At 43.1% G+C, this 23,980-nt stretch overlaps 1 long non-coding RNA gene across 1 annotated transcript in view; it reads right to left on the bottom strand.

Moving 5' to 3' along the window:
- Positions 1–1,127: 1,127 nt before the first annotated feature.
- Positions 1,128–23,980, bottom strand: part of LOC125622277 (uncharacterized) — a 37,590-nt gene continuing 14,737 nt past the window's right edge. Inside the window, exons 2-3 of the long non-coding RNA XR_007352694.2 lie at positions 2,838–2,921; positions 1,128–1,719 (exon numbers count right to left, since the gene is read on the bottom strand). This is a non-coding gene — a long non-coding RNA (uncharacterized LOC125622277). The remainder of the gene's footprint in view (positions 1,720–2,837; positions 2,922–23,980) is intronic.

The following is a 23,980-nucleotide window of genomic DNA, read 5'->3' as shown; positions in this document are numbered from 1 at the left end:
ATACAAAAGAGAATAGGGACATAGAGAAATATGGTAATGATGTCTATTCTATTCAACATTTTACAACTAAAACTCTGACATAATGTTTTTCATTGTGCAACATTCGGAATAGTCATTCAGAGCTCTACTGATCAATCTGAATTGATTAACATTGTTGTGACCTTCTCACCAGACACATATGTTGTAACCCATGTACCATATCAAAAACATGGGGATTGTTTTTTCTGCCTGTTTGGTTGGTTTTTGTTTGGGTTTTTTATTAACATTTATTTAATCCCCAGAAGAAATAAAGTAAAATGTACTTATTCCACAAAGGCTGTGTTTCTTCCTCCTGAAGAGGAAGAAAGTTGAGTTCTGTGAGATCTCTTTCCCATTGGTTTCAACAGTAACAGCGGTCAATGGGCACAACATTTAGATAAGTTAAAGAACTGCAATGTGAATATGAGTTTACTTAGAGATGCGTCCAAGGAACAACATAAGACTCTAGATTGGGAAACTTGGATCTGCAATTTTGGTTGTGCTCAGTCATGATCCAGATTCACATTCCAAACACCAGACAACCCAGATTCAGGACTGTTTGGCTCTGGGAGGATCTATAAACAGTTAAATATGAGTCCAATGTTCATTGATCAGTCCACAACTACAGTACAGGAAATACAAAATGATGTACGTTTCCTTATCATTTATCTCACTGGGGAGAATGAAGAGTACATGGCATTATATCCTCTCTGTAGCCTTCCCTGAATCAGGTGATACACACTGTGCCCACGAAGAAGGTTCCAGTTTAACCCATAATATAAATTTATTGAAGCACCTGGATTTATATTACACTCACACACCAAATGCACATTATTGCAAATGCACATTATTGATACATCTATAAAAATCAAGACAGACACAAATCACTAAGGAAGTATTACAGGGAGCTTAAAGTCTTATAGCTGGGAACAAAGGTCAAAATGTAAAGAGAAGGAAAGGTGGATATATCAGAGCATTGGCATTTTAACCAGTGTCTTCACACTCTGCAGTGTATTTAAGCACTTTGAGATCTGTGGCAGAAAAACACCATAAAAGCTGGGTATATGTGGAAATCCATGGAGAAAAGAGCTATATGAGACCCAAGCATATACTTATTATTATTTATTGTTATTACTACTATTAAAAAGAGAATGTAACAGTTCACATCACTTGTAAGGAGCTTTGAGAGCTGCACTTACACCAAGGATTAATTTGGCTCAACAAATTTATTCCACACCAGCTACCTTCTCAGTTCAGTAGGGATATCCTTTGATTCTTTGCATCTCAGTGTAGAACAGATCTTGTATATGCATTAGGCCAGATGGAAGACAATTTGCCACTGCTGGTTCTGTGCTGATTGCTTGTCCATGTAGATCAGACAGGCTGTGAAGGATACCACCTGGGGTCATTGAATTACAGAATTCAGAGTTTCTCCATATGACTAGGTTTGGGTAATGGTGAAGGCAGCAGCTGGAGCCCAAAGCCGTGGTGTTCACGCCCGTGGTATTGCACCCAGCCACTCGGAGTTCCATTCAGCAGGGAAAGAGGTACTACATTTTACAGCTGGTTCACCAGGACTGAGTCTGTGCATCATTGCATTGTGATGCTGGGGTGACTAAAACCACCATCATGTCATGGTGTAGTGGGAAGTACTAGCCCAGGAGGAAGCCTCTGCGCTCGAAAAGCCCCTTCCCAGAAAACCTGTAAGAAGGGAGAACCTTGGTACTTCCTCATAGTCAGACCAGAAAAGACTCACTCTCTGGGATCCCATCCCAGAAACCAGGATGAAGGAGAGGGATGCTCCCATCCATGCATGTGAATAAGAGAAAAGCTTGTGCTATCAGATCCCATCTCTGTGGATGATCTACAGGTGTCTGTGCTCTGAGAATCCATCCCCTAAGCAGAGAACAGCTGCTTCCTTGTGCATGATCCCGAAAAGGCCCTGCATGACAGCAGCTTGTTCTTAGTGGAGGGGTGGGATTGGAGTGGGGACAAGAAGAGGGCTGACTGCTTCTCTTTGGCCACTGGGAACAGCATGCAGTCTGGGAAGGCACTGCCAGGACATAGGGAAGAAGAGGTCAGGGTTTGACCTCCAAGCTCACTGAAGGCTTGATCCTGCACTGTTAAAGTCAACAAGAGTTTGTCATTGACTTCAAGGACCACAGGATCAAGTCTGGAGCTATGTGGCCCACAGGAGCAGACACAGAACTCAAACCTCTCCATGTTCCCCCTGCTTGGGGCGCTGTAGGCTGCCGCCTACCCTCATCAAACACACCTGACTATAGCATTTCTTCTTCTCTGCAATTTAACCACCCATTCCTTTGCATGGCCTTGCTAACATTTTTCAATCTCCTGGCCAATTTGTCCGTGGGAAAGGTCATTAACTCCACTGCAGTTCCACCGGGGATAAATTTGGCCCTAGTTTTTTCTGTCTCTATTGTGAGGTGGGTTTGAAGTTGCACTGGTTTCCCATTAGTGACCATGATTGTTTGTCTTACTATTCTCTTCTGAAGCGGTGTCTGTTTCAGCTGCAGGAAGTATTAATGACATCAACTGTTCCTGCTTCATCATGTATCCTGTTTATTACAACTGACCCTTGATGTTCTAAGGTTGGGGAAAGTTTTTATTAGACAGGGCCTTAATTAGCCTTTTCTCTTCCACCTTCACCTCTTCATTGTGATTCTACAGGTTACAGGTAACAGAGGAATAGCTCTTCAGTTTGCATAAGGTTTACCAAATTTTATGCACCTGGCACCATCATAGCTGTCTCTAACTACTAAATCCCTGGTCTATTTTACCCAGTGAACCTTTTTCCTTACCCCAGATATACAGTTCCGGTATCTGTCAGTTGGCCGAATTTTAGTACAGACCTTCCAGCAAGCTCTTCCAGCCCTCAACAGCTCCTGTTATGTATGAATATTAAAGAGGGAAACATCAGATTCTAGCAGGTTAGAACATCAAATTATTCCTGCTCCAGGTGCCAACATGCAAATTCTGGCTGCTTCTTCCCTCAGCTCTCTACCGCTTGCGGGATGAGGAAGGTTGTTGCAAAAACCGTGCTCAAATTGTTCAAGCTCCATATGTTGGTTTTTTTTTTTTTTTTTCAGTAGAACGATCTTTCAAGGGAGACCTAAAGCCAAAGTCTGGACTGTTCATAGTCATTCATTAATGAACCCCTGGCATGTCTTTCAAGACTAGCAGGGGTTTCCAAAAGGTCGGTTAATCAATATCCAAATTCTAGTGGGGCAAATTATATGTCGCCTGTCCAAATCCCCTGTGGTTTAATTGGATAAGAAGTTCACTTCCTGTCCTAAAAGGGCTATTTATAATGGCTGCCACATCCAACCCTAGAGGTGACTTTGTTTTGGTGATGGGTGAAGTGAACAGATCCCTAAAGCTGTTTAGTTTGTAATTCTCAAAGGTGCTATATGAGCGGAGCATCCAGAGTTAGGTTAATACCAATATCTGATAAACCCCCCACCCTCTGAAACAAATGTGACAAGTACAAAACATGCACCAAAAGCTCTGAAATTCACCATTTTATTCCAGTGTTGCACATTGTGTCTGCATGGAATCATGAGTCTCAAGGATCACCCACCCCCTTGGAAGCCTGACTGCCAGGACTGCAGGGCTTCAGAAAGGGGGAGGATACTTTCGCTGATATACACTAATACAGGGAAAACAATTTTGGGGCCCAATTTTCAGACAGTTTGTATCCTATTGCACACACAGCACCCCATTTGCACACACACTCCCAAAAGTAAACTGGGAGGAGTGGTAGATACGCTGGAGGGGAGGGATAGGATACAGAAGGACCTAGACAAATTGGAGGATTGGGCCAAAAGAAATCTGATGAGGTTCAATAAGGATAAGTGCAGGGTCCTGCACTTAGGACGGAAGAACCCAATGCACAGCTACAGACTAGGGACCGAATGGCTAGGCAGCAGTTCTGCAGAAAAGGACCTCGGGGTGACAGTGGACGAGAAGCTGGATATGAGTCAGCAGTGTGCCCTTGTTGCCAAGAAGGCCAATGGCATTTTGGGATGTATAAGTAGGGGCATAGCGAGCAGATCGAGGAACGTGATCGTTCCCCTCTATTCGACATTGGTGAGGCCTCATCTGGAGTACTGTGTCCAGTTTTGGGCCCCACACTTCAAGAAGGATGTGGATAAATTGGAGAGAGTCCAGCGAAGGGCAACAAAAATGATTAGGGGTCTGGAACACATGAGTTATGAGGAGAGGCTGAGGGAGCTGGGATTGTTTAGCCTGCAGAAGAGAAGAATGAGGGGGGATTTGATAGCTGCTTTCAACTACCTGAAAGGGGGTTCCAAAGAGGATGGCTCTAGACTGTTCTCAATGGTAGCAGATGACAGAACGAGGAGTAATGGTCTCAAGTTGCAGTGGGGGAGGTTTAGATTGGATATTAGGAAAAACTTTTTCACTAAGAGGGTGGTGAAACACTGGAATGCGTTACCTAGGGAGGTGGTAGAATCTCCTTCCTTAGAGGTTTTTAAGGTCAGGCTTGACAAAGCCCTGGCTGGGATGATTTAACTGGGAATTGGTCTTGCTTCGAGCAGGGGGTTGGACTAGATGACCTTCTGGGGTCCCTTCCAACCCTGATATTCTATGATTCTATGATTCTAAGTGCCTGCTAATCAGGTCAACTTGCACATCGTCCAGGCTGTGCCAGATGTGGAGATGCTCAATGGTGAAGATGGGTTTGTTCCCCCAAAGTGTGTTTTACGTATAGGATTTCAGCAAGTGGTGGATTCCACATCCACATGGATGCATTCCCTGGTACAGCAAGTTTATAATAACAACTTCATACCATTTACCAGAATCTATAAGCTGTACAGACTGATTCCTCAAATTGTCCCACCACACAGAGACATTAGTTTAGATAGCCGGCTGGTCAACTGGGAGACCCAGTCTCAGGCAGCAGGAAGACTGCACATCTAGAGCCCATAACAAAGGCAATTGAGCAATATGGAACTCAAGCTCAAAAAGGGATGGTTGGCCTTTAAGAAAGGGGGAAGAGAGACTGGGGGAGACACTCTCTGGTAGCAAAACTGAGACCAGGCTGGTCTAGTCAAACCTGCACGGTAATGAGTGGTTGGCACAGATGGGATATTGTACTCAGAGCCCAGTCTACGAGTGGGAGAATTGCAGCATTCCACCCAAGACAGGTAAGGGCCCAAGGCCTAATCTCTGAGAGGGTGCACTCAGAGAGTACGTCCACATGGTGTTTTGGAGCCAGCCCCCCAGTCCAGGTCGACATACTTGGGCTAACAGGGCTCGTGCTACTGCTCTAAAAATAGCCGTATCGACCGTGTTTAGAGGTGGCAGCTCAGGCTGGAGCTCAGACTTTGAAGCCCCGTCTCCCACCACCTTAGGCTTCAGAGCCTGAGTCACAACTTCAAAACCACTGTCTCTATCCAGCTGTTTTTAAAGCGCAAGCACCAGGCAGCCTAGCCCAGGATTCTCAGCCCAGGCTGGGAGGTGCGCTGCGTAGACCTACCCAAGGAGACCAGAAAGGGGACAGAGGGGCAAACTGCTCCACAACCCCGAGACAGACTAGGTCTACACTTCTGTCCATGTGTAGAGTACAGGCACGGCACGTGTACCAACGTCCTGCTGCAGCGAAAGGCTACCCGAAGGAGGAGGGGGTGGGGAAAGGCTCGGGCAGCAGAACACTACACTGATAACAATAGCAGTGTGGACACAGGAAGAACTGCTTGGCCATGTAGAGAGCTCGTGTAAGGTATGCGCCCTGGGGGGTCAGGCACAGAGAGCACCTGCTCTACTCAGCCCTGTCTCATCACCCACACTGCTATTTATACCCACACTAGCTTGGAGTGCAATGTCTGTATTCCACACCCCTCTGAAAGCATGGATGTAGCGACAAGCAGGCTGTGATCAATGCACCCAAAGCGATTATAATCACTGGGGCGTGAACTAGGAACCTCCAGAGCTGAGAGCAAGCATGTCTAGAGTTGAGCGAGAGGACTAGCTTCCCCAGCTGGCAACTGTAGCAGATTCTATGTGGGGTCTGGCGAAGGCTGGGCTACGCAACACACACTGACCGGTGAGTTATGCACAGTGTGCTTCTTGGATGCACCCTTTAACAATTCCTCTGGCCAGCAATCAGTCACTTCAAAGATTAATCAGCTATTTTATTTTCAAGAATGAGCCATAATGTGTTCAAAAATAAACACTGCAAAGCAGAACAGATAATAGCAGGGGACTTAATGTACAAATTAAAAAATATCGCCAGATTTGTTTCCTCTTTCTTTGAAGTAGAGCCACTTCCCAAAGCATTTTTGTGATAAATGAGGTGGGGTGAGAGGGAGTTCCCTTTTATGGACACCCAACCAGCCAGCTAGCTGTAAAATCCCTCTTGGTAGCTGTTCTCTGCTTGCTTTACCTGTAAAGGGTTAAAAGTCCCCCAGGTAAAGAAAAGGAAGTGGGCACCTGACCAAAAGAGCCAATGGGAAGGTAGAACTTTTTAAAATGGGGAAAGAATCTTTCCCTTTGTCTGTTGTTCTCTCTGGGCTGCAGGGACACGAAGCAGCAATGCTGTAAACAGCTTTAAGCCAGGTATGATTATAGATTATCAATTCATACCTCAAACCTACTTATCTGAAGCCTCCGATATGTAAGTAAATTAGAGAATGTCTAGAAAGAAGCAATCAGGGTTATTTCTTTCATTTCTTATTGGCTTGTGGACTCCTCTGTGCTAACCCCAGATACTTTTATTTGCTTGTAACCTTTAAGCTGAACCCCCAAGAAAGCTAGTTTGGGTGCTTGATTTTTGGAAATTGCTCTTTTAAAATCTAGCAAAAGCTTCTGTTCCAGATGTATTTTCTTCCTTTTCGTTTTTAATAAAATTTTCCTTTTTTAAAGAACAGGATTGGGTTTTCGGTGTCCTAAGAGGTTTGTGCGTATGCTGTTTAATTAACTGGTGGCAACAGCTAATTTCCTTTGTTTTCTTTCTCAGCTCTTCCCTGGGGGAGGCGGGGGGCGTGAAAGGGCTTGAGGGTACCCCCCAGGGAGGAATTCCCAAGTGCTCCTTCCTGGATTCAAAGGGTTTTTTTGTATTTGGGTGGTGGCAGCATTTACCAAGCCAAGGTCAGAGAAAACCTGTAACCTTCGGAGTGTAATACAAGCCTGGAGTGGCAAGTATTAAATTTTTAAAATCCTTGCGGGCCCCCAGCTTCTGCACTTGAAGTGCCAGAGTGGGAATTCAGCCTTGGCAACTTCCAATTACACTTTCAAACAATCCCATTTGTAGAGCTTCAGAGGGGTAGCCGTGTTAGTCTGGATCTGTAAAAGCAGCAAAGAGTCCTGTGGCACCTTATAGCCTGACAGACGTATTGGAGCATGAGCTATTGTGGGTGAATACCCACTTCATCAGATGCACGTCATTTGCCGAGTTATTGTTGCATTCAGTGACTGTGATGCACTATCAGAAGCCAAGGAAAAGATTCCAGGGTTTGGAGCATTATGATTTGAATCTCGCATCAATTGTTCAATGAATCAGTTTCCTAGGCTGCTATTTTTGTTCTCACGTTTATTTGTTCTTTCTTTTCCCCTGGCTTCTCTTTTAACTCTTGACTTTCCTAGCACTGTATTTGGTTTTAATTTACGTTGCAGGAAGAAAATAACAGCCCAGTCAGTGGGTTTGAGATACATTGTGTTGCAAATGAGTCCTAGCATCGCTGTGCAGCTCCCTTTGGTCTGTCATCTGTTCTTCTTATGGCTTCATAGCCCAAAGTTAATGGGAGCTCAGGGCATCTGAAAATCAGACCTCTTATTTAGCTTAAAAAAGGAGCTGGGGACTAAATCCCCAGGTACCAAAGCAATGCCCTGTGCCTCCAAAGTGGGAAGGTACAGGTGTCTTCACAATACCTACCACTGATCCTAGGGTCTGAATGAACCTCTGGATCAAGTTACAGCAGCATCCCAAGGAGCTGCTCTATCAGTCAAGGTCTCTGAAGCACATCATGCTCTGTCCCTACCCCCTGACAAGTCCCCAGTCCCCGCATGCTAGGAAGAAACTATCTATGCCACAGGAGGCAAGTCTTGGCTAGCTATAATTATGCCTCTGGCAGAAGAATCCTCAGTGCTGCCTTAAAGCAGATTTAAGTCCCCTTTGTGCCTCTGTTGATGAGCAAAAGGACCTTGGGAGGGGCTGAGGGCCCTGTTCTTTTGGTGAAGTTAGTGTAAACAGACACTGTTTCTGATCTGGGACTTTGCCTGCATCTTGTAATAAAATCTTCTCCGTTCACCTTTAAGGTTCTTTATAATCACATGCAGGTTCACAACAAATCTCTGAGAGATTTACTAGCCTTCACAGAATTCTTATAAAAATCCCAGTGGTAGATTAAAAATAAGTATGAGCTGCTTATAGCCTGTACGCGGATATTTCAGAGCTCCTGGATCCCCACGTAAAGGTCATGCACTTCATAGTCTGAGGCAGATGGGAGACCTCCTCAAATCCTTTGCCACTCGCTTTGCTTAAGCATCTGTCTATCGCCATGGGTAACATCAGAAACAATGGTTTCATCAGTTGGCCTTTACCTTTCTTCAACCCCTTAAAGAAAAAAATATCTCAGGGAGGCTGGAAATTTTTAGTCTCTAAACTTCCTGTTATTCACTCTACGTGGGAAGCAATCAACATGACAACGTGTTTTTTGCATTGCATGCCAGTGCTTAAGCACATGACATTGACATATTTGTTTCTTATCGAATGAAAAAGTTTTACCTATTGGCTGCGAGCTAGCTGGGCAAACTGCTCTGGCATTGACCTGAATTGCTGAATGTGAGGTTGACAGAGCCACTCCCATGCTGGTGAAATAGAATATCAGGGTTGGAAGGGACCTCAGGAGGTCATCTAGTCCAACCCCCTGCTCAAAGCAGGACCAATCCTCAATTTTTGCCCCAGGTCCCTAAAGGGCCCCCTCAAGGATTGAGCTCACAAGCCTGGGTTTAGCAGGCCAATGCTCAAACCACTGAGCTATTCCTCCCCCCAGCAGGCTAATGCTCAAACCACTGAGCTATCCCTCCCCCACTTCACTGAGGGTTGCAAGTTGAATGTGGAATTCATTGCTGGAAGTTCTCTTAATCTATTTTAACCAGCAAGAAGTTTAATTCCCTTCTGTCTTTGTGGTTCAGTAGCCTCCTCTCTTTGTTTCCCGGTTTTATTTTGCCTTGCCCAAGCGTACACAGACACACTCTCACACACAAAATATAGTTTTTGAAATTGTGAGCTCCCACCCAAAGTCTTACTCCAAGATTTGAAAATCAGTCCGAGTTCCTCAAAGGGAAAGCAGGGACTTCGGGGAATTTGCACATGGAAAACGGCTGGAAATCCAGATCTGAGTGTTGTGACCTGATCCCATGCCTGTATATTAGCTAATCAAGGTTTCCACAGCAAGTGACATGTTCCTAAAGTCCTTAGATTCCCTTTGAACAACTCTGTTTTATTCTGAAATCATGACTCAAGACTTACCAGACACACATCGCAATATAAAGAGAGGGAAAACTCTAGGCCTGTATCACAATGGAATGTTCCAAAACAAAATAAAATCACTTCCTCACCAATCACCTTTTCCCCAGCACTTTGAGAGTTGCACAAAAAGATACCTCTTGCTTAGCAGCATTGGAGAAAACCTAGATTTTTTTTATTGACTGGTGCTGAGATAATTGGGTCTTCATAACTGAGCCTATAATATGATCAGAAATGTTCCTCATTTCCTAAAGAACGAGCCAGAAAATTGACCTCCAAAGCTGTTACAAAGAAACCTGGGTGTGATTTTTTTTTTTTCCTGCATCAGCGAATGAAAGATTCACAGACTGAGAGGGGAAAGCCTTGCCAGAGTCCTTCAAGGTGATGACATTATCCCGCAGAGGTTTCATGGTGCAAATTGTCTTCATTTTTCTTTCACTCTCAAAAAACCCAGTCAGAACGCTGTTGATACTAGACCCAGAATTAGAACTTCCCATAGCACTGTGCAGCAAAGGCAAATACAAGCACAAAAATGGGAAAGGAAGAAATTGCTTGTAATGAAAGATCAAGTTATGAATTAAAGATAATGGAAATGTAATTACTGCAGAAGCCAGCTGAGAGCATCCAAATGCTAAAATAGATTAACCATGAAACACTCATTAAAGTAAGTGTTATCACATTTGCTTCTCTAACATCCTGTTTATAGAGATAAATCTAAACACAAATTGTGTTTTTTAAAGGGGGAGAAAAATAATCCCCCCCCCAAGTGTTTTGATTTGGGATTCTTTTTATATGGTGTACATAATTAAAACTCCAGAATAGCTGTTTGCAAGGAGTGAAAATACATCACTTCCAATCTGCAGCAGCTCAGATGTTATAACTGAAAGCCGGCAGTTAATAAGACACTGGAGAGAGATCACTGATGCTACCCTTTCTTCTTTGCAGTGGAATAGCAATATTAGCATGAGTGTGGCTTTCTTTAACTTCCACTGCTTTACAGAGCTAGCTGCTGCCTAAAGCATTACTCCTCTCTAATTCCCAATGCACAAAAATTAAATAATCCACCCACTACCAACTCACTGAGTAAACAGACTTTGTGCAGGGCATTTTCATTGCGGTTAAGAGACCCCCATTTTAGCATTTCCAGTCAAAATGAAAAGAAACTAGAGCTAGGTTTGCAATGAAACATCTGACTCGTTTTGCTAAGAACTGGTACCTGAAAAACTCTAGGCCCAGGAGTCAGTATTAGGTGTGGGCAAAAACTGGAACTCGCTTGAACTTTGTGGAAGTGCAAATCTGGATCAAGATCTGAACTGTAATGGCTCAGATCCATCTCTATAACATGAATTCAAAACTGAACATCAGATCCAACCCCCCCTTGAACTTTGTTAAGTTTGGATTCAGATCTGAACTTAGACCTCATCCAGCAAAATATTTAAGTGTTTTCTTACTGTTAAGCACATGAACAGACCCATGGCTGAATCTGAACTTTTCCATAGTTCAAGGGGATTTAGAATGTTATGTTCCATTGTTACTATAATGAGACCAAACACATGCTTAAAGTTAAGCACAGACTTAATTACATTACTGGCTCCGATCCATTTTTAGTCAACCTCTAAACTTTAATGCCTACAAAAATCAGAGTGGGAGCTGGACAGTTTGGCTTACCTTTCAGTACACTAGCACAAGATATGTGTAATTAACTTAATTCCTCTCAGGACAAAAGTAATCACCTGGTGCGATTCATTATGAAAACTCATCTCCTTTTAAGCACTGACCAAAAATAACATCTGGAAGACTGAAGAACAAGTAGGCTGGCCATGTCGTGAAGAACGGACGCAGGAAGTCAATGTGACTAGTGATGCTGTCATTGCATTGTGTTGTCACTATGGACCAGAATTTCAGATCTTCTTAGTGCCGTCAGTGGAGACTGGCTTTTTCAAAGGTGCTCTGCTCCTAAATCCACTGGACAGATTTTCAAATGGGCTTAGCACCAGCAGCTCCTGTTGATCAATTCAGTGAGAAGATGAGCCCTTTTGAAAATGTGACCCCTTGCCTTCCTCTGGCATATAAACCACAGGAATCCTCAAGAAACAAATGGCCAGCTGTTCAAAAGATCTCAGAGCTCAGCAGCACCCAGGGATCTTCTGAAAAAACTGGTAATGTCATTTTGGTACCTAGATGGGTGTTAAGCTCTTTTGAAAATCTGATCCAAAGATCTTACTGTCACGCAAATGTCCGGCAGGAAAGAGCATCTCGCTCAGAAATGTTCCCAAGTCTGCCATTGACAAGTTACGCTTCAAGAGTTAATAGCATAGGGTAGGATTTTCGAAAGGGCCTAGAAGCACAAGTCCTATTGAAATCAATGGGACTTGTGTTCCCAAGCCACTTAGGTACTAGGAATAGGATTTTCAAAAGCACCCATTGGGACAAGGACTGATCCTGATCTCTGTACTCAGGCAAAACTTCCACTGTATTCAATGGGCCTTTTGTCTGTGCAAATTTTAGTACAGTGCTATTTAGTCATTATGCAGTAAGCACCTAAGAAAATCTTCACATGTAGAGCCAGATTTTCAGAAGTTTATGGGTGCATTAACACGCCTATTTAGCATGCCCACATACTGCAATCATGTGCACGGGTCATGTAATTGTGCCCACAAATGACAAATCATATTGGTCATTTGCAAATTGAATTACCCTAATTGTGTGTGTACACATGGTAATTGTGTGTCTACATTATGAGTGTTTCTGCAGCCCAATGGATCCTATAACTATGGATAAGACACATGAGCTTCCGAACGTCTCATGCAAGTTACATGCACCACTGCAACCGTAGCCATTAACACAACTTTCATTTATGTCACTTAGCTATCATCTCAAGCTTTTTGCGAAGATTTTCCTGTGAATTTGCATAAGATACTGTAAATCACATCCCATTCTGTTTGCTCATTTTGATAATGACCACCAAAAAAATTAAAAGGGATAAAGGAAAAGAACACCAGTTGGTGCGAAGAGTAGATAATTAGGTATGATTACATTTTCTCACTGCTTTTTTTTTTATCCGATCTGTGATGATAAAAATAAACAAATAAATACCCAAACCTTGCTTTCTATAGTAAAGTCTCTGGAGACGGCATATGACAAACAGCCTCATCATTCAGTGCCTTAAAACCACTTGATATTTTTCATTGTCAATATCAAGATTGGTTACTTTGCATTATAAATCCCCGAGGATATTTTAGATCCGGTTATCTTTGTTCAACACATTTCACAGGGTGATATGTCCCAGAGGTAAGACTGACACAAACATATTATATATAAAAAATACACACACACACACAAATAGCTCCCTCCCCTCCCCCCCCACACAAATCTCTTGAATAAACAAGGCAGGATTTCTTTGTGTGCAACTCTAGCTCTTGTTTAGGAAGCCTGTTTGGAATACGAGGACTGATATTTGAACAGCTCTTCAGACAAATCATCAACATGAATCACGGGTCAGTAGGAAAAACACTTCTTTTCTTGCCACCTGGAAAAGTGACACTTTGCTTTAAGCCTGGATCATCAGATCTCAACTTACGCAAAAGCTGCCTGTATTTATTGGGATTTTAGGTCAAGGTTTGCAAAGCGACTTATGGGAATTCCACATCCTATTCATATTAAACTGAACAGGCTTTGAAAATCCCACTCTTTTTGCGTGACTCAAGAAATGCTTAGCCTAGTCAACCAGAGACAGGCAGACATCCTTGTATCTTTTCTGTGCAGCATTTCTGCCTCAAGGAGCCAGGAAGGCCTGGTCTGGCATGTTTACAGGTTGCATACAGGACATGCCATGCCAAATGACACCACACAAGACTGCCATGGTGGGACACCTTTTATTAGCCCTACTATGGTGGCTTTATTTATTTATGCCTCCTGCTCTCCATTGTACTATGAGAGTGGTGCTGGTTACCTGTAATATTTAACACAGCAGCTAACTCATTGGCTCTTAAAATGCAAGGATGAAAGAATTAAAACACTACAGCATCCACTGCTGTTGATACAGTATTTTTCTCAAATCAGTGACAATTATTACTTGGTAATTACATTTAAGCAGACCAATAGTTGTATATATTTCTGGTTAAACTCATTAGAGCTGGGCAGGAGCAAATAGTACAATGGCATACCATAAATAACATTCCTGGGGAAGTTCTGGCATTTGTACCTTTAATGCCAATCTCAGGTACGTGCTGTTTCATATGTATAACCAGGAACCACTCTTGTTCTGCTAGAGTGGTCCACGAGTCCTGTCCTTCATGGTGACTCAGGTTACACTTGGTCAGATTTACACTATCTCTAATATAAACCATCTCTCCAAACAATAGTGAATGACTAACTGACTGGCCTTTCTTCTGTATTTTAAGGGAGCTATGAAAGGGTGAAACTGATGGGCTGAAGAGATGATTAGCTGGTATAGCTCCACTGAAGTTAGCAGAGCTATGGCCAGTCACACCAGCTGAGGAGCTGGCTTTTTGACTCTGTGGGTACCTAGTATCCCCTTTCTGACTGGAAGTTTGGAACTCGCTAGGCAGCATCTTTGCTCTGATTCCATCCTACACTTGCCTCAGCCCTGCAAGTCTGTGCTAGTCTACACTGCATTCTCTGCCCAGTCTCTCCTAAGTAGCCCCTTCAGGCTGTATTTTGCTGCCCTTATGTACATGAGACCCTGGGAAGGAGATTCCCTTCTTCTGCAGTATGGGGCCTGGGTCACTTGCTGGTTTGAACTAGAATAAACAGCAGGTTCTTTGTAACTTGAAGTCTTGATTTAAAGACTTCAGCAACTCAGCCAGAGGTTAGTGGGCTATTACAGGAGTGGGTGGGAGAGGTTCTGGGTCTGTGATGTACAGGAGGTCAGACTAGATGATCATGATCTATGAGTAACCCATACTCAGACAAGCAGTCCTGCTGATAGCAATGGGTCTTATCCTGGTCTCATATACACTGGTTTTACACCAGTGTAATGCCATTGACGGCAATGGAGTGATGATTTATAGCAGTGTGACATCAGAATCAGGCCCACTAGAGTGTTTCCAGATTACAAGCAGGCCTACTGGGACTCTAGTCCCCAGAGGTCCCAGTCAGTGATCGGGGCCCCATAATGCCAGGTGCCATTCATATATAACGAAAAGATGGTCCCTCCCTCAAAGAGTTTACAGTCTAATCTTCAAAAGCCACCTGAACAGAATCAGTCAGGGACATTGATAGCACTAACATGGGGCCCAAGCCTGGAAGGAGATGTGCGCTGTACTCTCTTCAGGTGCTAGGAGCTTCGGAGAGGGGCTTCGGAGAGCAGGACTCTTGGTCTGGAGTCATTGGTGTAAGTACATGTATGTAAAATGGAAAGAAGAACGGAGAATAGCCCTCTCCACTTGTGAGGCTGGTGCGCACCCCAATTAATGGTATTGCGAAAGTCCTAGCAATAGAGAGGATATTCTTAATTAGAAGACCCTCTCACAACTAATTAATTATTACTTGACTCAGTATGAAGCAGCAAAATGTAACGAGTTGTAATTGTGAAATAGCAATGGAAAAAAAAACCTAACAGCACCTGATGAAGAATGCCCTTGCAACAAATTACCAGAGGCTTTGTGAAGTGCATCTTGATTTACTCCCTGTGATTTTAAGAAGATTTTATTAATAATTTGCCACACTTCTTTGCACTTTCATTCTGCCTGTTTTTTTTTCCAAGCTAGTCAGACACAACAGGTGCTGCTGTCCTTTGTGTCCTCAGACTGCCATTTTCAAATGTTCTTTGATCATTGGATGGTCCCAGACTTCCCTACCCAGGATTACAAGCTGAGTAAAATGTGGGACCTTAATGAACATCCAGTTCTGAGGCTGAAGAACTTATTGAACACATCAGGTCATGCTCCAATATCAAACCAGCTCACTTGGTGTTTACAGATTTTCCGCCAATATTAAGTGTATATTTATCTGAAACTATGGCGGCTGCAAACATTGTTACACAGAGTGGCATGGAAGAAGAACATTTCATCCCCCTTCTCTCATGGATCCTGCTGCTAGCAGAAAAATTGTGACATGAACATATGTGTTTCAAAGTGGATGGCAGTTGGAGAGACTGGATGGCTCAGGGAGTGTGAACGCAATGCTAAGCCTTTCACCTCCAGGTCACTGGTTCAAATCTACCTCTGGTGACTAGCAATCAAGAGTGGCTACCATCTCATGTTTGTTGAATGCTGAATCCATTTCATATTCTCAGTACAGTTCATACATTACAATTGTTAGCTGTGTTGACAGCCTCAGCAAAGAGGACAAACACTAAGGCCTCCTCAACGCTTGAAAAGATTTGCCAGTAAAGCTATAGTACTGTAGATGCAGCTGATACCAGTTCTCTAAACAAAATAAGCTCTCCCCACAGAAGCACTTCTTTGCCAGTGCAATGACATCTACTTCTAGGGCTTTTGCCAGTCTAAAAAGGTTAAAAATCACATCCCTAACCAACATTACTATGCCAGCAAATGTCTGAAGTACGCTCCTGGAGTCTCTTTCTTCACAGGGTTTGGGGGAAGCTAGCTCTGCCCATGCCTGCTCTATGGATAAAAAGAGGGATCTCTGTTTCTAGGCTGACACTCCAGCATCTTTCATTAGCACAATCATCTTTATTTAGATTTATTTAGATTTGAAATAATTTTAAAAGATGCCTTTTCAAGACTCCGGGCACGCAAACATTGTTAATACAATAAAATCCCAGCAGCATTAAAGCAGAAATTCAGCTAGTCCTTCATCTCCTACAGAAACTTCTTTCTACCACTTAATTGCTCTGGGAAGCACAGCCTCAGCCCCCTCCAAAAATCTGTTGAACAGGTATTTTTTCCAACATCCCTGGACAGTCATCAAATCTGGGCTACGTCACGCCAAGGGGGGGAGCAAGATCCAGAGTCTTGGGGCTGTCACAGAACATCCTGCCAGTGCCCTCGCTCTTTTCTAATGAGAAGGCCCCATCTTAGGCATGCTGCTGGCCATAGCTGTGGCAATATGACCTGGGGACAGAGCTGATCCCACAGATAGGCAGTCCGAGGCTATTTAGGGCTTGATAGGCCATAACGAACACCTTTAACTCCACCAGTGGGTAGCCAGTGCAGGTCCCAGAGAACTGGTGTCATATGCGCCCAGCAAGCTGCCCTATTCAGGAAGCAAGCTATGGCATTCTGCACCAGTTACAATATCTGAATGATTTTAAGCTATAGACCCCTGAAGAGTGCAGTGAAATAGTCTCATCTTGAGATAACAGTGGCAAGGTCCACATCCAACAGCGAGGGTCACAATCTCAGCTAATCCTGTATTTTATTTTATTTTAAAGAGATCTCTGGGAATTCATTGCATGAGAATTACATATTCATGAAGGTCTGGATTTTCCATCTTTCTCCTTATAGCGTTTTGCTTTTCTGCGTTGTCTGCTCAAGTTTTCAGCCTCTTAACCATGTGGTTTCCTTGCCTGGGCAATATTATTATTGTGCTTAAGATTCAGCCCTTTGATTTCCCTGAATTTTTCTTTCAACCCATAGCAGCTGAGCCTGGGTGAATGCAAAGCGTGTTTTAAAATGAAATGATGATTTCTTATCATAGCTCAGATGCTGAATTCCCCAGTCTAAAGTTCATGGATAATTTGTTCTGTGAGCATAGTAAAGTGGAGCATAGGGCTCTGCATGCTTGTCATTTGGTTGTGTCCTTTTTAATTCAAAATTAGAGGTAAATCTCAAGACACCAAAAGAGGATCTTGCAGCCAGGAGCTACAGAGGGAAGGGACCACATTAAAGTGTGGATGGAGAGGGTGCTCACTGCAGACCTATAGAGAGAATTTGCACAGGATTGGCAGAAAGGGGATCTTGACAAGGTTGATTGCACAGAGAGTAAAGTGATAAAGAATTTTGTGGGATCTCACAGAACCTACAGAGACCAGGGCCAGAAACTGAGTAGTTTACAACTGCCACAAAAATGAGACATCCTGAGTTAGCCTGAGCATCTTTTCATCTCCCATTGAATGCACAGCAGGTATTCAGAACCTTTGATGTCTTCAAATGGAGCTAACCTGAGTAAAAGACTGAGTCCTAAAAATGTCTTCTAACATCCTGTACAGTTAATGTGGATCAAAGCAGTAGCCTATTTCACTGGGAATGTCTGAGTCATCAGTGAATCGCAAGAGAAGCGTATATTGGTGAATGCATTTATTAGCTTGTGCCTGTTTATTAACCTCATAGATGCCATATGCTACAGTTTTCGTGATTCTTTAACTGAGTCTTCCATTCAGTTAAAACTGGAGATTTTCTCTTTTAATTTGACTGATCTCCTGGGCAGACAGTAAAGCCAAATGCATTTTAATAACTCCTGATAATCTCTACCATTTGTGCTTCTCATACCAGAAGCCCCAGAAATGAGTCTATTTCTTTTGTATCGTTTAAACGAGTCAATACACTAATTACGCTTTGAATTCAGGGCTGGATAGCACTGGTTGGAGCAAGGTGTAGGGTGTAATGTGCATGCTGCTATCCCCACCCAGCCAGCTTTCCAAAGCACCTTTCCAAAGTTTTACATTGAAACCCTGCCTCCGTGCACTCTTTAAACGGAGCGTCAATTCTGAACACAGCCTATCAGCTCCGTGAGATCATCTGGTAGTTTTGTGATAGAGAATAGCATGACAGCAAACTGCTTCCACTCGTGTGGCTTAAACCAGGGTATGAGGTATGAAATGTTAATGCATTAACCTACTAGTGCCCCCAACCCCAGTAATAAGTATATAATTCCATATTCTGTTGGAATTGTGAGAGATTGGTCTCAGACTGAGAGCAGAAAGCATTCACACAAGGCCATAGGAACCACTTAAGCTGCTAATGTAGGGCACCAACTTTGCATAAGTCTTTGCATGGGAATGAATTTCACACACTCAGAACAGAGCCATGCTCCTTAATGGGTAATGAATAAAAGTTAGTAACTAAATCACCATTCTGCAGACAGTAGACCTTGGCAAGCCATAAAATATACAGGCTGAGCCAAACCAAGAGGGTCTTATTTGTCTCCATGAACCAAGACCCAAGTTGCCTATATAACTCGCATTGGCAGAATTTGGGGTGCGGAGGAGGAGGGTAAATAATTCTGACGGATAATATCTGTTTATTTCTATTTATTTATTTATATCAGTTTAAATTTTCACAGGTGTGGGAAATTATGGGAGGGTCAGACTATAATTATTTAATGGCAGTAGATGTTGAGATCCAAACAGCCAGCACTTTATAGCCCGTAAAGCACATTGTCAACACCATGTTTCAAAATATACAAAGTACATAGCCTTAATGTTCACTGACACTGACTGATAAAAATCTTGCCCTTCGATGCCCATATCAGCCATACACAGAGGAATGTTCGAGGTCTCTGTGACGGTCTGGAAGTGGTGCCAGAATATTCTCACTGACTTGGCTCATCTTCATTCATCAACACAGAGCTCTTTGTAGGAGCCCATCTTGTGACTTCATTAGCTTGGCTATCTTCAACAGAAAGCCCCATTGTACTGGTGATCATCCACAGACAGCCTTCTGCTCAATTTTCTGCTAATTAACTGATAACACTTCTTTGCCAAGCACCCAGTGTCTTTAAGAAAAAGGAAATAAACCCCAAAGTCTTGAACTCTACCACTTGGGATGGAATGTGACCGGCAACTTTTCCATGCATAGACCTGCCCATGGATAAATGCAGAAATTTGGAGACCCTGGGCTGAATGCAACTTAGTTTGGCATTCTGACATAGGGGAACCATTAGGTACCCAACTCCTAAGCTCATGATGACCTCTCTGCTCAGAAATAATTTGGCCAGGTCCTCAGGTGCTTACTCAAGGAAACTCCCATTGTGCCATGATCTTTATGAAGTTCATAAACTCTCTTTCCTAAAGTCTTTAGATGGGGGTGATGCCTGCCCAAGGACTTTCATCATTGCCTCAAATATTCTCACTTGTTTTACCAGCCATTAATAAGACAGAAGATGTCCTAAATCTAGGAGCTGATATGAACCGGGGCTGCGCATCTGCAGGCTCTAGCATCTTGGCAGGATTTGGGACTCTACACTTAGTCCCTGATCCAGCAAAGCACTCAAGCACTTGCTTATATTTAAGCATGTGCATAGTCCAATAGCCTTCAGTGAAATGAATGATGTGCTTACAGTTAAACATGTACTATCCTGGGCTAGGGGCTTAGAATGTCCACACCCTACTGAGCAATCTGTGGCAATCTGTTATTGAATGAAAAAGTGATGAATGTCCATAACACACGGAACAGAATGGAGAAATGTCACCATGTCTAATTTAATCATTTCATCCAGTTAATGCAAACTGGGTACACCACCACAACTCAATTAGAGGGCAGATTTTATGAATATTTGATCAAATCCTAGCTGATGTCAAACAAGAGAGATAATGAAGCTTAAAAATGTACTATGATGTGCTAGAGGCTATAAAAATGTGTTTTAAAAATTTGCTGGAAGACAGATTAACACGTAGTGCAGAAAGGAGAGAAGGAATTCTGAACAACAAATTGAGCCATCTGGCATGTTTCTCTGGTGGCATGTATCAGAAGACAAAGAAGAATCACCATATGGATCTAGCTACCAGACTCAATGAAAGATTATGGTTGACCGTGATTTCACTCCCCCCAGGTTTACACTGGTGTAACTTCACTGACTTCATTTGGCTTAATCCTGATTTACACTGGAGAATATGAGATCACAGTCAGGTCTACTATATTCTGCATCCTGGAATGACAGAAAGTTGAACCCAAGACCCAAGTAGAACAATGGGATTGAGAAAATGTATACACACTGGAGAAATATCATAAAGATGAAACAGTTTTCCCATGGTTCCATTGTTTTTATACCACAACCCAAAGCCATGACAATATTATCAATATTATTCATCTTGTGTTCTTTGAAGATTACCTGCTTTTTCTGGAACACTGCATGATCAACAATGGAGCCCACCAATTCCTTATGGGCCACAAGAACTTTATAATATTATGTGTAAAAGTAATCTTGCTACTTAACGCCCAATAAAACAATTCTTCTCCAATAAAGCGATTTATTCAGTGTCTAAAATGGTATTTTGTGAGTCTGTGCCAAATATTGAAGGTCATGAATCGGGAAGAATAAACCATAAAATAAGCACTTTCTTTTCCTCCATGAAAATGTTGATTATGAATTTGACTACACATAAACCACAGACAGTCCTTTACATAAAGAATTTATATGAAATCCTCTGACTTTGCTTTTGGATGGCCAAAGAAGAGATGATTTGCCACAAACTAGACTCTTTCCCCACCCTCTTCTTTTCCTTTTTGTCCAGCCTTTTGCAGTCAGTTGGATTTTATCGTGTTTATAAATATAGTTTTCAATATAATGTTCTTCCTCAGTGGCATCAACACTGAGCCTAAAATATACTTTGTCTGATTAGTTCTTGACCCCAGATGAGTCCTGTCTGTTTTCTGTGCTTCTAAATACACATTTGCCATATGCTGCATCATATGTCACTTTCCTTTTCTAATGCCCCTTGGGACTACGTTTTATGAGGCTTTTATAATAATCTCACGGCCGTTAGAGTCAAATCTGGGAAACAAAGTTTCATCAAACTGGGAAAATCTTTTGCGAAACCCAAAATTTAACAACATCAAAAATGTCAGTGTTGTCATGAAACCCAAACCACCATCATGTCCTCCTGCCCCTGGAACTTGTGGGTCAAGTTCCAGTCCAGGCAGTAATGCATTCCCATTGAAGTCAGTAGGATATGATCTGATTTATATCAAAGCTGAATTTGGCCCTCGCTTCTAATAAAAATCATAATATATGTTTGTCACAACGATGTAGCTCTACAACAGTGCAGCTCACCCTGCATGGGATCTTCTCAGGTTAGAGATCAGTCAGGGAGACACAGTGCAGAAAACAAAGGCCAGGGGTGACTGGGCTTTAAGGCACCCTTTTATTCTTCCGGAGTTAGTTTTCGCACAGAGCCTTCCATGTGGCCAGAACTTTGGGTAGTGGTGTCTAATGTTTCAGCTATCTTGCTCCATAGAGGAGTTTCATTACTTATTATTTAGCCAGAACGAAGGATGGCTAGCACACCAATTAGTTTCAACAGGGGCTGTGAGTGCCCATCAATCAAGTCACGCTTACTAGTAGCTACCAGCACCCTTCAGTATAACAATAACAATATTACAGCACTGTATGCAGTCACAGCAGCCATACCAACCCAGCACTGGATCTCTCTTGAATTTCAGTAATATCCATGCTGGTTGCTGCATGGAAAAGTTTCAAATTGCAACTATTACTCAATTAACAACTTCCATTTGAACCCTCTAATTCTCCAGTGGCTCACTGTCTCAGTTCAGTGACAAAGTGGCTTTTTAAGCTGGGAATGGTGGAGCGCTCCTTTTACTACTTTATCACACCCTCATCAGGGTATTGTTTCTTCCACATGCACCCATGTAATTCTCATTAACTACCAGAGGAGTAATTATTTGCATCATGAGTAGAATATTTTCTTCCTTCCACTTCCGGCTGAGGAGGAATTGCTGCTGCAGTAGCTAAGAGTGGGGGACAGGGAAAAGGATTTATGATGAAACTGAAAAGCTATAAAAGCCAGAATGGAGGGAGAAGTGTGTCCAAAAGAAGCTGCATTCGCTTGGTTCTCACTTTCAGAGCTGATTATCCAAGCTTCCTATATATTTCAAATAAGCATCAATCTTCAGACACAGCAGCGCAGCATGGAGATTTTGTGAGCCCAGGAGTACTTTTTATTTGTAAACCCAGCTCAGCGTTTGCCAGCTCCAGCACCAGACTGAGCTTCTAGGGGGTCCTTCCAAAAGGACTACAACTATGATGGCTGCCAGAGTCCTCTGACTCCATTTCCCAGCATGCTTTGAGTCACGGGTGGGGATAGAAGGATCTAGAAACTGTTCTGGAGCCAATAGGAAGGCTTCTGCCTGGGACGAGCAGTTCATGGACCAATGACAAGACAGGGCTGCACCACCCTCAGTGAGGGGACTGGCTGACTTTAAAAGGTAAGGGTCCCTGGGCTGTAGTAGTAACTATAGCTCCTGTAAGGCTTTTGGATCCATGTAGTTCATAGACCTACGGCTATTCATGTGCCCCTCCTTCCCGCACCCATGTACCCCACCCAAATCCCTCCTTTGGCTCTGCAGGGAGAGTCAATGGGAGCTGTGCATGGGCTAACCACCCGCTATGCAAGCTAGTTGAATCCAGCGAGCGCAGGGAACCATAGCATTGAAGACCCTGCCGTATGGGTGACAGTGTGACTAGTACAAAGTGGGCATGGCTTCTGGGTAAGTACTTGGCTCACTAGCCCATGCTGCACTGTGACCACGGCTATTTTTACACGTGCTAGCTGGGTTCAGGCTTGCCCAGGAAAGTTAGCCTGTGCATAGCTTTTGTTGTGTGGACATACCCTAAGAATTCTTGAGTCCTGTACAGTCTCTGCAGTCTGGTTTCCTTGTGCTGTCTCTCCTGTGTTCAAGCCTTCAGCCCCGGGGGGTGGAAGATGGCCCCTCAAGGAAAACAACTTCCCATGCCTCCCACCTCCTCTCTAATATACATCAGATCAGTGGAGGAGGTTGTAATCTGTCTCCTTGCTTTCCAAATCACTTTTAAAAATCCTCATGGAAGCTGATAAGCCCTAGTCAACATAGGATTGTGTAGATTCCTTTCTTTTTTATTGCTGAGTTATTGGATTTTTTTTTAAAGGAACAAACCATGTGCCAATAATATGTCTGGTATCATATTTTGGTATTATTAGGAACTCATGTTTTCAGACATTAAGCCTCATTTGTATGCTGAGCCTGGGATAGAAACATATTCATCACTTATTCATTAATTATTATTTTCTGTATTGCTTTAATGTCTCGAGGGCCCATTCACATTGTGCTAGGCACTGTACAAACATAGAACAAGAAGACAATTTAACACCTCCCTCTTTACTGGTCTGAGTAGATGGCTGGCTGCCTTGCAGGGAGTTAGCTTGCTCCAATTTTATGATGCTGGAACTATTGGGTGAGGTTCCATGGCCTGTTATGTGGGTCAGATTAGATGACTGTGATAGTCTCCTCTGGCCTTGAGAAGCTGTGAAACTAGGCCCATCTCCCTGCAGGTATTAGGTACCTAACTCCCATTGATTCTGATAGGAGATAGGTTCCTAAATATCTTCAAGGCTCAGGGCTTTACTCCCTACCTCAGAGCGAGAGAGAACAGGGGGAGACATTGTGATTCTTGCACAATCCACTCCCTGCTCGTGGGTCATGGCAGCTACACGCTGCCCCTTACTCAGGGAAGACTGTAGAATTGCAGTCTAGACCGAAGGTTTTAGATCCTTTTTCTGCAGAATGGATATTTCAATTGGCACAAATGGAG

Source organism: Caretta caretta, chromosome 13 (genome assembly GCF_965140235.1).
Source record: "Caretta caretta isolate rCarCar2 chromosome 13, rCarCar1.hap1, whole genome shotgun sequence".
Taxonomy (NCBI): Eukaryota; Metazoa; Chordata; order Testudines; family Cheloniidae; genus Caretta; species Caretta caretta.
This window is presented reverse-complemented; position numbering and strand designations above follow the sequence as displayed.